Source organism: Cricetulus griseus, chromosome 3 (assembly GCF_003668045.3).
Source record: "Cricetulus griseus strain 17A/GY chromosome 3, alternate assembly CriGri-PICRH-1.0, whole genome shotgun sequence".
Classification (NCBI taxonomy): Eukaryota; Metazoa; Chordata; class Mammalia; order Rodentia; family Cricetidae; genus Cricetulus; species Cricetulus griseus.
The window spans coordinates 153,821,866-153,835,692 of NC_048596.1; positions in this window are offsets into that span (position 1 = coordinate 153,821,866).

Below are 13,827 nucleotides of genomic sequence, written 5' to 3' on the forward strand. Positions count from 1 at the left end.
AAGCTCAGGTCAGGTAGAACGGGCAAACCAAACGATTAAAGAGACCCTGACTAAATTAGCCTTAGAGACTGGCGCTGGAGACTGGGTACAGCTCCTACCCATGGCACTATTCCGGGTTTGAAATACCACCTTGGTGCATGGGCTTACACCTTTTGAGATCTTGTTCGGAGGACCCCCACCCATTATGGATGTGTTTCCCGCTGATCCTAACCATCCCGTTGACTCATCGTCCCTCCAAGCCCAACTACGTACACTCCAGATTATTCAAAACCAAATCTGGAAACCATTGGCTGCAGTGTACCAGGCTGGAAACCCTGCCGTACCTCACCCATTCCAGATTGGGGACTCCGTATACATCAGACGCCACCAGTCTAAGACCCTTGAGCCTCACTGGAAGGGCCCCTACACTGAGCTTCTGACCACCCCCTCGGCGCTCAACGTGGATGGGATCGCAGCATGGGTCCATGCCTCACACGCCAAGAAGGCCAACACCAGCGAGAATTGGGTGACGGATGAGACCCTAGAATGGAAGCTACAGCACACTCAAAACCCACTCAAGATAAGACTTTTACACAATGCTTGATGCTTTTCCGTTTCCCTGCCCTAGTTAAAGGAACCCCACATGGCCCCAGCAGCTAACCTGGCAGGTGATTTCCCAGACAGAGGAAGTCATCTGGTCAGTCACTAGCTTCCAGCCACCCGATACCTGGTGGCCTGCACTCACCCCCAATTTTTGCCACCTAACCCCAGGTCTAGAAACCTGGGATATCCCAACTATAGGGGCAGGTGAAATGACAGCCAGCCAGCATGGGTAGGGGGAACCAACAATTTGGCTGTAGCAATAGGATAACACGATGTGAGCTGACCAGATTTGATGGGCAGCCCCAGGGCTTGGGGTGTGGAGGTTATAATGAATATTTCTGTGCTGAATGGGGTTATGAAACTACCGGGGATGCCTATTGGAAACCCAGCTCCTCCTGGGATCTGATAACTGTCAAGCAGAACTACTTGCAACCGGCCCCCATTGTAGTCCTCACAGTTTTGGGGACTGGGAGCAGACTTGCAAAGGAGCCCATTGCCTCCCGCTGAAAATCAGCTTCACTGACTGAGGGAAGGCAACCTATGCCGCCTGGCTAACCGGAAAAACTTGGGGATTAAGATGGTACATGAAAGGAACAGACAGAGGAGTCATATTCAAGGTCCGGTTGCTGATACAGAGCCCTACCCCAGGGGCGATAGGGCCCAACCCAGTCCTTAGAAACCCAGGAACCCCAAAGCTCCCCAAACCCAGAACTCCTGCTCCAATCACTACCCCGGTTCCAACCGCCACCAGCCCCTCCTTCGCCACTGCCTCCCGGGAAGAAAATATTCCATCTTCTGGGCAGCGAATTTTAATCTGGTCAGGGGAGCCTTCTCTGCCCTTAACCAAACCAAGCCAGATATGACTAACCCTTGTTGGCTATGGCTTGCTTCTGCACCCCTCTATTACGAGGGCATAGCCACCCAGGGATGTTTAATAACACCACTGATTCATCTCAATGTGATTGGGGAACACACCACAAACTAACCCTTACTCAAGTCTCAGGAATGGGCACCTGCCTAGGCTCTGCTCCCCAGTCTCACCAGGACCTTTGTAACCAAACCCTCCCGCAACTTATGAGACCTACCTACCCTGATACCTAGTCCAGGCCTATGGTGGGCCTGCAATACTGGGCTCACCCCTTGTATACATACAGGAGCCCTCAACCAAACCAAAGATTTCTGTGTGCTGGTCCAACTGATGCCCCATGTATTGTACCATCCAGCAGGCTATCTGGAGGACATGTACAGTTCTCATCAGACCCAATATCAAAAGGAACCAGTGTCCATAACCCTAGCTGTCCTGTTAGGTACTGGGGTCACCACTGGGGTTGGTACAGGGGCCATGGCCCTGGTCCAAGGACCACAACAGTACAGCGAGCTCAAAAAGTCCATGATGGCAGATTAAATGAATTAGAAAAGTCAATAACCAGGCTAGAGGAATCGCTGGCCTCCCTGGCAGAGGTGGCCCTCCAAAACCAGAGAGGGCTAGACCTATTGTTTATAAAAGAAGGGGGACTCTGTGCTGCCCTCAGAGAGGAATGCTGCTTCTATGCAAACCACTCAGGAGTGATCAGGGACTCCATGGCAAAACTTAGAGATTAGCTAAAAGACGGAGAGAGGCTGAGGCTCAACAGGAATGCTTCAATAGGACTCCATGGTTGACTACCCTAATTTCCACCCTGGTAGGACCACTGTTCATACTCCTCTTACTCCTGACATTAGGCACTTGTCTCCTCACTAGGCTCCTACAGTTTATACATGAAGGTTATCCATCACTCAAGCCCTCGTCCTAACTCAGCAGTACCACCCTGTACCAAGCGCTAAGGTCCCCTGAGGTTTCTTCTAACACAAATCTGTAGTTTTGCTAGGACTCAAAGACACATCTGAGTATCAGCTGACTTCGAGCCCCAGACGTGCTGTGAATATAAACCAGTCCTGCTGATGCAGACACCCCTGTCTCTTCAACAACCTGCCAACCAGTTGCTTCCCCATTATCTAAATCCCCTTTTTCTTTTTCTTTTGACTAACATTTCAGGTTTTTCTTTGTAGGTCCCAAACGATGCCCCAAAGTCAGCAGGAAGTAGCATGGAAAAGAATACATAGCCCATTTTCCCTGGTTGAAATGCTAAGTCAAAAGAAAACTCCCTTAGATAGGGGACAAGATAAAATTGTTCACTAGTAACCCAAGAATGGGTTATCTAAAAGAAAAAAAGGGGGGAATGAAGGACTTAAAAAATTAACAAAGAATAAAGTAAGGAGGCTTAGAAAAACTTCCCACACTAAAAGCAGGGTGACCTGACTTAGAAATCTAACCAAGGCCACAATGACTGAGTCCCTGGAATTTCCTAACCGGCAGCAATAACTCCCTCATGAGGCCACAAGTTAGCCTAACTAAATACCAAGAATTTCCAGAGGGCCACTCTGCCCTGGGGTCATGAAGATAAGAACAGGATATCCCACGAGTTAATGTAGCAACAGTTGACAAAAGATAGACCTTGAGAAACCAAAGAGATAGCTGCAATTATTGTTTGTTCAGGCAAGAACGATCAGCACATTCTGTGGTCTATTGACCCCAACTGGTGAGTCAGGAGACCATCTGGCCCCAAAGATAAGAGACTGCCAAAGGACCTGTGACTCTGGTCACGTACCCGAACCCCCTCCCCTCTCTGAAAGCTTATGGTTTCTTCCTATAAAAGAGGCCTGCTTTTGAGGAACAGGGCTTCCTTTGTCCGCCGGACTGGGAGGCCCGTTTGCACAAACGTACCGCAATAAACTTACCTCTTGTTTTTACATCAGCTGGACTGGACATTGAGTTCTTGGGGGAACTGTCGGATTTGTGGAGGTTCCTTGCTCTGAGGGTCTTTCAATTCCACATTGAGTTGATTTTGCTCCTGAGTTCCCATTTATGAGTATCCCTCTGGAAACTAATACCCAGAGGGAAGCTTGACATGCTGTGACCACAGGACACTTCCTTTGGAAACATGGAAGAATATCTCCACTGTCAAGTGCATTCCATCCTCACCATCTGTGACCCCTTCCTGTAGAGCCACCTCCTCCCGAAGGATTACCGGTTTACCGAAGGTCAGCATGGCACTTTGACAGCCATTTCTGAGTATCCATCATGGCAGAGAAATGGAGCCACTAGTTCCGGCAGAGAGTGTGGCGAGCTAGGGACTGCGGCATCCTTCCTCCGGGCCCCCATCGCCTCCGGGGCCCAGGAGCAGCTTCGGTCTAAGTCCTGCGGACCCCAGGAGCCCGAGCCCTCACAGCGAGGCCCGGCCCATCAGCGACCCCACAGCGACTCTTCCTCCGCCAATGAAGCGATGGCGGTCTCCTCGACCCCGCCGGACCCCTGCTCTCCAGGGCCGGACTACGCCCCTGAAGTCGGCGGGCGTGGCATGGAGGGAAGAATGGTGGCCACTCGAAGGCCAAGGTTGGCCCTTCGGGCCCTCTGCAGCCTGAGGCGGAGGATCTGCACTGAACACTCCGCCTTCGCTGGGAGGGACCCGCATGGTTGACGAGCCCTTAGACCTGGATCAACAGAGGTCTCAACGGTCCTGGAGGAAGCATAGCGGCTGGAGGAACAACGGATCGTGGGGCGCGGGTCCTCCTTCCAACTGAAAGAAGCCGGGACGTGACAGCGCACGCGGCCAGTTGGAAACTGGGGAAGATGTACCCGCCGCCGTAGAAGGCCTTGTATATAATATGGAAAAGCTGCTCTCAACCTTTCCCCCGACACTCTTAGAGAGACCTTTGGCTAAATCTGGACATCTAGCTGTAGAGATTTCCGACGCAGGGTAAAGTAGAGGTAGGACATCATATGTGTGTATCCAGTCATCTTTAAAAACATCATAGACGTGTCTTCCTGAAGTGACTTTGCAATGGAATTGTTTAAGCCACCTCTAGAAAAGACCCCAGGAGCGACACTCGTCCTAGTTTGTTCAATAGATTAGAGGACCCAGCAGGAGGAAGAAGAGGTCCAGAGCCAGATTGGTCGTGTGAAGACGTCTTCTTTGTATTTTATTGCATTGTGTATGCATTTTATTCATTTCAATCCTCCCCCGTGTGTGTATGTGCCTGCGCCTGTGTGTGGGTGTGTGTGGGTGTGTGTAGGTGTGTGTGGGTGTGGTGTGGTGTGTGTTTGACAATGCCAAGTATTTTTTGGGAAATATCTTTCTAGATACTCTAAAGTGCCTGACATATCTTATAAGTAGTAGTAAAACAACACATTATGTAAATATGCTTTTGTTAGGAGTCATTTGAAATATTGTTTGGGGAGGAATAGCCAAAGCCCTCTTGAGTTGACCACATTGTGTTTGTTCCCCAGTTTCCAGGAGAAGGAAATGTAGAGCTCTAAGTCATTGTGCTCCATGATTGGAAAAAACCCACTGTCCCCTTTCGTTTGGCTTTGCTGTGTATATGTATATAGTATATATAAAGGACAAAGGAGTCCTATTCTCAGCATCTAGTCACTCTAGATGTTAAAGAGGTTGCCAGTGTATGACAAAGTAGAGGTAGTAGAACAATATTTTGTACTTTTGTGTTAAAATTTTTCTTTTTGTGTTAAAAATTTTAATTATTACTCTTGTTACATGTGTGCTGTTTACTGGACTGCTGTGTACATAGTGGACAAGAGTCCTTACTTGAAACATCTGGTCTATCTGGATGTTTAGAAGTGCCCACCATATGTTAAATGTAGAGGTAGTAAAATATCACTTTGTAAATATCTTTTTGCTAAGATTCATGAAACGCTGTCTTTGGGAGTAGAATTATGAGTCCCTCTGTGAGCAGTACTGTCTGTACTTGCTCAGTGCTCTGGAGGAAGTGCTGGGAGACTTCGAGGTAGTGTTTTTTATATGGGACCTTTTCAGATGCCACTTCTTTATATTTGCATTTTGTTTTGTTCTGTGTATACTACATATAATGGACATATGTCAGCTTCTACTCTCTAAATGTTAAAGAGGTTGCCAGTGCATGACAAAATTAGCACATTGTGTACACTGTTAAAATTTATAGGAAAGATTGCTGTGTAAATGATTTGGGGATATGAATTTGTTCAGTAATTCCTAAGTATTGCGTATGCCTATATTTGTCTGCTGGTTTGAAGGCAGAGAGAAGGGAGAAAAGAAGAAAGTGGGTCAAAGCCCAGATGGTTACGTTTAGAAGATACCTCAGATAATAACTATTGCTTTACATAGTTTTATTTACTAGTGCAGTATGAACAGCAGATAAGTTTACATTTAAAAGTAGAAGTAGTAGAATAAAACTTCATGTAAATAAGTTTTGAAAAACTGGAGATACTATGTTCAGAAGTAGAATTGCTAACCCACCTCTGAGAACAGTACCAGCTGTACTTGTTCAGTGGATTGAGGAGGTGTGTGTGTGGAACTGCAAAAAGATTCCATTAGTGTGCTAGATAGTTTTAGCTTACCCATCACCCGTGTATATACTTCATTTAACTTTGCTCTACTGTATATATTGTACATACTGGACAAAGGAGTCCTAATTTTAGTTTCTAGGTATTAAAGAGGTTGCCAGTGTATGGCAAAAGTAGAGTCAGTAAACTAGCCGATTCTATATACTCTGTATTAAAAGTCATAGCAAGGTTGTCTTCTGAAAGGAGTTGTGAAAGTATCATCCAAATGTCAGGTGCCTGTGTCATATGATACAGGGGAGGGGCTAGAGAGAAAGGAGGTGGGAGACCACAATACTGTCAGCAGAAGACACTTTGAGATCTACTTATTGTTACATGTTGGTTTTAACACTACTCTGAATATAGGGGTCACATTTATGACCTCATCTGAAACATCCAGTCCTTGTAGGTGTTTAGAAGTGTGCAAAGTGTGTTAAAGGTAGATGTAGTAAATAATACATGTTTTGATTATTCTGTAGATTATTCTGCTTAAACTCATTGTGAAATGCTGTCTTTTGGAAATGGAATGCTAAAATCACTTCTGAGCAATATAGATGTGTGCTGGTTTGGGAGGGAAGAAGAAAGTGTTATGAAAGGCCTAATACTAATGTAAGTTTTGGTAATGAAGATTAGACATTGTCTTTTTTATCTGTGTATCTTATTTTTGCAATGTGTGGTGTATAATAAGACAACCAAATGCAAATATGCAGCACTTAGTCTTCCCAGATAGAGAAGAGGCTGCCAGTGTGTGACAAAATAGAGTTAGTGAAAAGACATGTTTTAAAGTTGTGTGAAAATCCATAGGAAAAAACTCAGAACCATTTAGGACGTGAAATTGGTAATATCCCCACAAAAAAATAAAAAACATAAGTTACATAAACTGGGTTGAGAGAGATGGGGAGAGGTTCTAGACCAGAATGTTGCTATTTATAGGTATATGCAATTTATTTACTGCATTGCATTGTACATATGCTGGGGAAACAGAAGTATTAGTGGAAACATCTAGTCTTTAGACTTTATGTGCATAATAGATTTGGTGTGGTAATGCATACCTTTAATCCTAAGTTGAGGCAGGTGGATCTTGTGAGTTCCAGGCCAGCCCGGGCTACATAGACTTTGTCTCAAAACAGTAAGAAAATGTGCATAATGGTCTGTTGGGATGGCGCAGCAGATCCCAACCTTTCCCTCCCAAAGGGGCATGCCACCCAGCTGGTGGCCTGAGATTGCTCTCCAGGATCCCCATGATGAAAGGAGGAAAGTGATTCACAAATTGTCTTATAGCCTTATGCAAGTGGCAGGCATATGCCCACATGTACTAATTAATAAATGTAAAAAATGCACTTGGTAAAAATAGAGAGTTAACACCTTTTAAGGATTATTATTTAATAGGAATGGTTATGGGGGGTGTGGAATTGTTAAGCTTTATCTTTGAGCAGACACTGTTACTAGGTGGAGATGAATAGGGGAAAGGATAGTGCAGGGCAAGACACTTCCTGTTGGTTGGTTCCACCGGCCTAGCCACTGTTCTTGTGTGCATTTCAGTTAATGTTGAATGTTGCCAAATATTAGAGGATAAGTCCCAGTGCCCAAAAGAAGGGCTGTTTTCTGGGGGTGACCTTCGTAAGACTGGCAGCAACTGGACAGGAGTTGTGCAGAGAAGAGGGCGGATGAAGGAAGAGCTGTTTTCTAGGCCCACCACATCTAGAAAACAGTTGTGCCCAGGGATCCATATGTGCAGATACTTGTGTTTATTGTGTACAAAGTTCATCCCACAACATCTGAACTTCATGAATGTCCTAAAGGAGAGCATATGGTTAAAAGTATAGCTTCATAGATTGACAGAAAAAGTGCCTCTTGAATTGTTAAGCCATGTCTGGACAGTGTGAGTTAATTCATGTTGCTAGGCTGACTGGAGAGGCAGAGATGTTCACAGGGCGAGTCTGCTGCGCTGTGCTGTGTTGAGATTGACATCCTGAGGACCCCTGCTGTAGGTGAGTCTTCAGTGTTCCACAGGAATACATTTACTGAGCAGGAACACACTCTCATATTTTAGTATATAGATCTGGTGATAAACTTAGGAATACTGTACTTAGTTGGTCTGTTGCTTTGTGTTTCCTTATAAGCTGAACATTGAGGGAATGCAGAATTTTAATTGTAACTTCGCCAGTACTTCTATCTAGAAGCCTGCTGCCATTTTTGTCTTCTATGAAATTTTTGTTGGCAAGGAAGACAGGATTACAGTCTTGTCTGACAGATTGAGATGGCATGGTGTATTCTTGGTTATCAAAGTACTCATGTAGTGTTGGGGTTTTTAGTTGGTGAATATTCACAATGAGGGGAAAGCTTGATACATACTATATAATCTCAATTCCCTAAATGTATGTACATTGCAGCATCTAGCAGGACACAGCAAGCTGAGCTGCTTGTGACTGGGAGACTGTTCTTGGCTTCTTGTGTTTTGTTTCCTGTAATACACATACTACAAATAAATAAAAGCTTCTTTTAAAAGCTTAAAAAAAAGAAATGGAGTCACTAGACACATTTCCAGCTAGGGTGAATATTCAGCTCTCATGCTGTAAGCCAGTGTCCTAGATGCAGCAACTTAGTGCTCTCTATGTCTCCCTCTTTGCACTTTTTATTGTTTGACAGTGCTAGTCACAGTAGTCCCAAGCATGGCACTGTAGTACTGACTATCCTTAAGCAAAAGAAGGCTGTGATATGATTTGTAAAGAACAATCTGTTAGATAAGCTTGCTGAGACATGTCTTATTGGCTGTGAAGTCTATGTTAGTGAAGTTACAATACCATACACATAGAAAAGGAGGAGCATGTTCCCATGTGTAGGGCAAAGTGTACTTTGGAAAGGGGCGAGGTACCACTGTGGCGCGAGATGGGATGGCAGCAAGAGGGAAAGGTTTATCAGATGAGAACCAATTTTTAGAAAGAATAGTTAAAACTCAGAGAAATTTAGCCATATTACCCAGAATAAGAAAATTGGTAAGCCCCTCTCTGCCAGTGCTGGCTTGCGTGTGTGCGTGCGTGCGTGCGTGCGTGCGTGCGTGCGTGTGTGCGTGCCTTTGTGTGTGTGTGTGTGTGTGTGTGTACACATGCATGAATGCTTAGGTACCAGATCCTCCTGCCTCTGCTTTCCCAATGCTGGGGTTTCAGGCACATGTGGCCAGTCCTGGCTTTTTATGTGTGGAATGGGGGTCTGAAGTTGGGTCTTCATGTTTGTATGACAAGCTTTGTGCCCACTGAGCTGTCTCCCCAGCTCGGACTTGCACATCTCTAAGAGTGATCTGATGTGGAAAAGTAGCTCTATAGACAAGGAGGGTTCTTCGCAGTCAGAGGCTGCAGAAGAAAGTTTAAAACCTTGCTAAATGCCATATGAGCCAAATGGTATGTGGAAGAGATTTTCAGTGTGGCTGCAGTTGGCTTCATATATGTGATACCAACGGTACTTAGGAGGAAGACAATGCAAAAAGCAGAGGCTACCAGGGACCTGAGCCTGTGTCCCCCTAGGAATGATGGCACATCATTGCTAATTCACCACCGAGGTGAACATAGAAAATGTTTACTACAAATAACAGAGTCTCCTACTGTGTGTTCACCAGAAATAATGGAATGCAGTAATCACCCACCTCCTGACTCTCTGGAAATGCAATAATGGCCAACTAACCATTCTGGAAATGCAGTAAACACCTCCTGACATCTCCGGAAATGAGCAGCTACCTTTTAGCAAAAGCCTCCTCTCTTTGCTCACGGCAATACAAATAAGTATTTCTGTTGTATAGAATTGCCTTGACATGTAAATAAGAAAATATGTTATATCCTGATGTGCTTTGAATTCCTCTTGCACTGTCAGAGTTCCTGAAGGAATGTGAACATCAAACCAAGGGGCATTCTGTCTGCTTTGTTTACAGCTGTGTCCCAAGTACCCAGAATAGTGCTCTGCACATACATGCTGCTCTATAGTCACCGAGTAAACCCATGATGTTTACTCTCTCTGTGTGAGACTGCTGCTGTCCTATGCTGTCTGTATTGACATGTTGTTTTTATGTGTCGGAACCTGTTGGAGTAAGTGGGTCATGTCCTTCATAATGTCAGTCTTTATCACTGTTTGTCTAGGCTTTGCTGGTCCCAGGCATCTGCTAGGAGCACAACCACCTGCCTCCCTCCCTCAGCCATGTGGGAAAGCCTATTGTTACATTTTTCTGCTTCACTCTGTTCATAGCACTAGGAATGCGTGTCTGGAGTGCTTTCATCATATGGTGAAGAGGGAGTTTTAAAGAGTGCTAATTGAAAATGCTCTTTAACTGGCATGCTGTGGGTGTGGCTAGTGAGGGGGACAGTGAGAAGCAGGGCGGGCTGCTGAGAGGTTTCCCCAGCAGCTGGATGCTGTGAGGATTAACTGGGAAGGGCATGCCTGTGTGTAACACGCCCTGGGGAGGGGCTTTAAAGATTGGACACAGTTTTCTACTCCCTTAGCTCCAGTCTCAAAAAGAGATACTGCTGTGATTTAATGGTTGTGGAAATACTTGGACCGGGTTGTTTTTTTGAGCATTGCATCTATTTGGTTATTCTGTGGATAAAACCAAGAATCTGGATATTTCTCCCCAGTGATCACAGTGAGAGCTTTAGGGATCACAAAGAGTGCTTGGGTAGAGAAAGGAATTCATACAGAGAACTGACCTATTAGGGCTTGTGAAAACTCACTGTCTCTGTAAGGATAGTTCGGTGAGACGTTTCACATTTCCTGTGCTCTCTGGTTTTGTGCCTAGGGGTATAACGGGGTCCATTGGAGGGCGAAGTGAGTCTGTCGACTTTTGATGGTACAGTTGGCCTCGATGCTCCTCAAAGTCCAGATCCATCTGAATTGTCTTTTCTCTTCTCTTTTAGGTCATCATTCTGTTGGAATTATCAGGTGATTTGGAGTGGCACTTTATTTCCAGGAACTGGACTTGACACAGCTGAGCAATGTTTTTAAAAACATGTACATATTGAATGTGTTGTTAGTGCCCCTAAGAAGAACAGTGACTATTATTGCTGAATCCGTGGCATGCTGAGGGATTCAATGACCAGCACGGATATGGCCAGTCAAGGCCTGGGAGCAGCTGGTGGCCTAACGGTGGATGAGTGTTCTCTGGAGAATCGAGCTAGTTTGTCTCGGCTCTGAAACACCAGGAGTGCATTGTGTCACACTGCACCTTTGCCAGTGTTTTAAAGGTGCGCTCTAGAACTTTCCTTTGTTTTGTATATGATCCCTATAATCCCAACATTCGTGCTGTTCCTTTTCTGGATTGCTTTCTTTACCCATATAAACACATAGTTTACATAGTTTTACATATGCTACAAATATATTTTCTTGATTCCTTTTTTCTTTTCATCAAAAATCTTACTTAATAATTCTCATAACAACAACTTCATGCTCTTTGCTATTTTGTTTTGAAATTCTAGTATTAGGCAGTTAGTTTGCTTCTAAATCCTGCAGCTATGAATAACGGCTGAGAGTCACATAACATCATGTCAACAGCTCTTCCCTCACCCTCAATTGGATTTTTTTATTGAGGCGGGCAGACAACCCTGAAATGTGAGATTGTGACTACAGAAAGTGTAAATATTTTCCAGGTCCCTACCCCTGTTAGGGAAGCCTCTATGCCTGGTCCCTTCATCTCTAAAACGAGGTTTTAATAACGTGTAACATGTATTTAATACAAGTTGGTCCCTACTGTCGTTTCCACTGCCATTAGCAGTATTGCTGGGGTTGTTTTCACACAGCTTTGTCTTCTTGAAGGGAACGGTACATCAATGCAATCTTGATCATCAGATTGCTCTGTAGGCTTTTGTTTTCTCTCCATCTTTGCAAATTTCAGCTGTTTGTTTTTTTTATTTCCCGAGTGCCAACAGCTCTCTTCTTACAACAATGGTCTTACTTTTTTCCCCTTTTCTTCTATTTTTATCAAGAAAATTAGAGTAGATGCTGAAATACTATTGTCTCCGATTCCCTTATCATCTATTCACGATGATGTAAGATTCTGACCTCTAGTGGCTGTGAGCTGTAGTTGCAAGCCAGGTGCCGCAAGTCTGAACCTGGAGCCCACAAAGAACAGCCTGCTTCGGATCTGAAGGGATGTGCACCCAATGGTTTGAAAACTCTTTTGATGAATTAGACGGTTCTCCTTATGTCAATCAAGACACCCTTCTTCCTTGCCAAGGAATTACTTTATAACGCTCCTTCCAAAACCCACACCATTTTAAATGAGTGTTCTGAAGACAATAGTCTCAGAAGTGGTTTTGCTGCAAACCACCCTGCCGTGCACTACACAGCCTAGTGGCACATAGTCAGAGGCTTCAGAAGACAACAATGGACTGCTAAAGTTTGGGAGACCTTGGAGGCTGAAAACATCTTTAAATGAAATGTACCTTATTTTCAAAAGTGACACCTCACACAATTTAGCTGTATTTTAAAAATAAAAGCCTGAGAAGTGGTACATTTATTTATTTATCAACATGATATGGAGAATAGAGGAGCAGACCTAGACATTCATATGAAGCTCATGGGAACACACATGAGAGATTTGTGTGTTTTTAGAGCTTGTGTAAAATGAGGTGCCATGATATCATTTGGCTTATTTTTGTTAAGTTTTTGTTATCTTCCTTTAATAAGAAGCAATTTTCAAAGTGAGTGGATTAATAAAACAAGACTAAACGTCATAATCTAGGAATGTATATCAGCGAGTTCTTGGGCACACAAGCTATTGGAAAGTGGAGGGACTGCGTCCGTCCTCTTAAATGCCTGCTTGACATGCAGATGTAGACTGTGAGGCACTGACTGGGACAGTGGCGGCTTCCTCTACTTTTCCTACACAGATAGCAGTCTTCTTTGGCTCCTCCCTAAATAGGTGTTTGTTATTATCTCCAGTCAGAAAGGGAACTGTCAGTGACTGTCCTCTGAAATTCAGCTCATCAATCCTCCCCAAAATTTGTACTGTTGACCTGGACTTCAAACAAGCTGGATCAACGTCTCCTGGCAAGAGGACCTCTAGATTTTAGAATGACTTCCTTAAAAATCAAATGTTCAAAGCCTGATTAATTTCTTTGAGAGCTTGCTAAGGGGTACTGTGATTTTAATTGAGAATTAAATTCTATGTTGTATAGATCATTTTTTGAATTTGTATTTTTATTACACAAGCAGTTCAGAAATCCCAAAATATCTGAAGAAAACTAATATTCATTTAAAAATGCTTTGATATTATAGATAATTTTTGTTTGTTTGTTTGATACAGGGTTTCTCTGTGTAGCCCAGCTATCCTGGGACTCTGTAGATGAAGCTGGCCTCGAACTTAGAAATCCGCCTGCTTATGTCTCTAAATGCTGGAATCAAAAGTGTGTGCTACCACTGACTGGCTTATGGGTGACTTTTAATAAGTGTAGTTTTCTTAACTTTTGAACAGTCTTCGGAAAAATAAGTAGCCAGAATTTACTTTGTGATACTGTAGTAGGCATAGTTTGACATCTTTACACACATCATTTAGTTCATTTTTACAACAGCCCATTTTACAGATAAAAAATGTATAGGAATATGGGCCAACATCACAGAAAGTAGCTGCATGAGGACTAAAATCCACATCACCTGATTCAAAGATTATGTCTTACACATGACGTGAATTAGGTGGATTGATGGTCTGCCATCGGCGTACCTCCATCCGTCCACACACAGAGGCTGGGGAGAAGGGAGGCAGGGAAAAATGCTTGCTGTGCAAGTATGAGGACCTGAGACCTAATGTCCACAGCCCATGCACTGCTGGGTGTGGACATCTGTATCCCCAGTCC